Source organism: Tupaia chinensis, unplaced genomic scaffold (genome assembly GCF_000334495.1).
Source record: "Tupaia chinensis unplaced genomic scaffold, TupChi_1.0 Scaffold138757_1, whole genome shotgun sequence".
Taxonomy (NCBI): Eukaryota; Metazoa; Chordata; class Mammalia; order Scandentia; family Tupaiidae; genus Tupaia; species Tupaia belangeri.
In genome coordinates, this window is record NW_006198649.1 from 3,112,380 (window position 1) to 3,116,022 (window position 3,643).

A 3,643-nucleotide genomic window follows, 5' to 3' on the forward strand; every position below is an offset into this window, starting at 1 on the left:
CTCACGCCAGGCACGTGTGCGTGCGTGCCCAAGATCCTGAGAGGAGAATGAAGGGATTGCGGCGTGACCATCCCCCCTGGGGGGTGATTTCTCGCTTTCTGTCTCTATGTCTCTCTCTGTCTGTCTGGCGAGTGCACACACCCCATAGCGAAAACCTCTCCCCCCCCCAAAAAAAATACAAATAAATTTCTATAAAAATTGCCATTAATATTTAGCATATGGTTCAGTTTTGGTTGAAAGCTGACTCATTCATGCTAACGGGGAAAGCATTCACACAAATGGTTCAAAACTGTTTTTAAAAATTTTCTTCTAATACACTTTATTTTTCAAAAAATAATTATTTTATTTTATTTTATTTATTTTAATATGACCAGAGAGAGAGAGAAAAATTGAGAAAGCTGCCAAGCCACCAGCACCAGGACCCGAATTGCAGTCGACCAGGTGGGATTCCAGTGCTCTCAGCCACCACACCACTTGCTGGCCTCCTACTCTACTTTAAGGATAATCGAGAATGCTTTAGTGCTTTCTACAGCAGCACGTATACTAAAGTTGGAACAACACAAAGAAGATTGTCATGGCCCCCACATATTTATAGCATGCACATTTGTGAAACACTCCATATGTTTACATAAACAAACTACACATATTCGAGGTGATAGAAGTGATCATTATCATGATTTAATCAATACACATTATATGCATATATTAAAATAACATACAGTACCCATAAGTACATATTTACAATTATTATTTGTTAATTTAATGTAACAAAAATAAATAATTTGAAAGACTTAAAAATAAGTCTTTGTCAGTATGGCATGGTGTTGATGTAAACTCATCAATGAACTAGGAGTTAGCTCAGCAGCTCACACCTCAGTTTTAGTCTTTTTCACTCTTCCAGCTGAAGCTACACACTTTGGCAACCTTGACCCAAGGCATAGCTGCTGAGTTTTAGTTACTTGTCTTCTTTCTATAGATTTTGTTTCAGTTTGTTCCAGTTTTTATTTGCTATCGTCTATAGCGCTCTTTTAAAATATATATTCCCTGCCATTGACCCTATCCGTAAACTTTACAAAAGTTTATTTTATTATTTTTAACTTTAAAGTAACTAGTTCCAGATCAAAAGATTTCCAGAAATTCATCTTTCTATTAATTGAAGCAAACTGGATGTGAAGTGTTAAGAATTGCCTGAACTTAAAGTGACAATCTTAAGGGCCGGAATTGTTAACATTTCTTCAAAATGTTTTGCAGAATCTAGGGCACTCCAGGTGCTGAGTTACCCACTTAAAGGACTGCTTTCTTGACTCATAAAAAGAACAGGCAAGTATTTATGAAACTAATACAGAAAGGCAGAATAAATCCTTAAATCCTCCTCAACTTAAGACTGTTAAAATAGCTTACTGAGGACTTACAATCTTCTTTCTAAAACATAGCTCAACTTTCCCCAATGTATTGCTTTATTCATAATGTGAAACTCTAGTCTCAAAGTGTCAAGTAAATAGAAGACTATTATTTCTACAAAAGTGAGCACATGAGAGGCAATAACAAATTTAAGTTAAAGTACCAGGGAAAGTATTCAGCTTTTTACAGATTGATTAAGCATGACATATTAAAAACTGCAAATATATCTACACCACTCTCACCAAAATAGTTAAAAATAACCATGTCATATTCAGAGTATATATAAATATAAATGATAGATATGTAGATATATGGGTAAGGAGTTTTTTATTTAAGATTTATTTTATTATTTCTTTTAAGAGAGACAGAAGAGAGAGAGAGAGAGAAGCACTCCCAACAGGGTTTTAACGTCACAGTCCACTCTCAGCCTCAGCCAGCCAAGATTATGGGCATGCACATGGACCTGATAGAGGGAGGCATCTGGACACAAACCCAGGACCTTCCCGTGTGGGTCCAGTATCACGGAGCATTGGGTGATGACTGTGCCATAGCTGCCATCCTGAGAGAGAGACATATAATGATCAGGCTCCTCTGTTTGCCCCCATACATGATTCTTTTTTTTAATGATTTATTTTTACTACAAAAACAAAGGGAAAATATTATAAAGAACCTTCCTGTACTCATTATGCAACCTAAATTATTATCAATAATTTGACATTCTTGTTTTATCTACTATACCACATGTTTTTCCCTGAGTATTTAAAAAGCAAACTTAAGATTTCATTTGGCTTCATATATAAATACATTGGCCTCTGTTCTTGATAAGTAGATCTCTGGTAAAAATAAAATCTGGCAAGAGTAGCCATATATGATCTTGATATAAGACTCATGTATGAATTATTAATAATAATATTTAAATCAGGTTTATAGGCATAACAAAGGGCTAAAAATGGGGAAAATATTCAACTCATAAGATGACTATAGATTTTGTAGAATTCAGGATTCACTACATCAGGCTGGAATCTCACCTGTTTCTCTTGGGTTTTCCAAAAGTATTCATGTCTTCAATCAGTAATTTTTCTTCCAGAAATATTCATGTTTTCAATCAGTAATTTTTCATCTGATGGCACCTTGGATAAATCACATTGCCAGAAATTAATGCTAGTCAACTTTAAGCAACTGGCATCTTGAAGATGGTGCAAAATATTTTTTTTCTGTCAAGTTATCTTCCAGTTCATCTAGAGTTTACCGTCAATGTGGTAAACAGAACTTCTGCAACTTTTCAGTCTCACGTCTTCATTTTCCTATCCCTACTCATCCCATCCCCATTTAGTTTTTCCCACCTGAGCCATGTCTTTATTCTAAGATCATACACAAAGACTTAGAAGTCATTGGTTGATTTCTATTCTTCCCTGGAAAGACTCCCAAATTTCAGAAGATTATTTTTTAAAGGTATTTGTTGTTGCTGTGCTGATATTGACATCATCGGAAAAAAAATCTGTAAGCTGATAGTCAGTGAAATGCAAATTAAAATTACAGTTAGATAACATATATAACTGTTAACCTGACAGACATCATATAAAGTGCTAATAACTCTGTAAATACATACAACAAAGTTATAGGTCTATTATTTGTATAAGTGTGAAAAATTATATTAATTTTAGAAGGCATTCTGAGAAGATACAATAAACTTTCAAAATATTTATAACCTTTTACTACAAATTTCTAAACATAGAGATTTAATTCATATGTATATTACCAATCCATTGAGACCTATATGAATATTTACTATAGTATTATCCATAGTGACCAAGAAAAAGACACAGGTGAATGTTGAATATTGGATAATAGCTGAATAATTTGTGCAATTGGATTATAAAAAAGGTCTTCAAAACGTTCATGGAAAATACATATTATAAAAAATTATGCATGGATTTCCAAAAAAAATTGCACTACAATAATGTTATGCTTTACTTCTGTTTTTTCCATGAATGAGTTTTTTATTTCGTTTCATTTTATGGCTAGAGGGCATGTGTGCTCACCAGAAACAGGCAGAGAGAGAGGAAGAGGAGAAAGCACCTTCATGGAGAATGGTTACATTGCAACCCTTTTTTTTCCATTTCTCCCTCCTTTCCAGATATTGGGCATGCATACACATGCACCTGGTGTGTTTCTCAAGTTTCTAGTTATGGGACTCTGACTACACGGTTGGCTATGTGAGAAGTGGCTGCCTTAACACCAG

General features: G+C 34.5%; 1 non-coding gene across 1 annotated transcript; it reads left to right on the forward strand.

Moving 5' to 3' along the window:
- The first annotated feature begins 519 nt into the window (after nucleotides 1-519).
- LOC114004588 (U6 spliceosomal RNA) lies at nucleotides 520-626 on the forward strand. The gene has a single exon (XR_003546705.1). It is a non-coding gene; the product is annotated as a U6 spliceosomal RNA (small nuclear RNA).
- The last annotated feature ends 3,017 nt before the right edge of the window (nucleotides 627-3,643 follow it).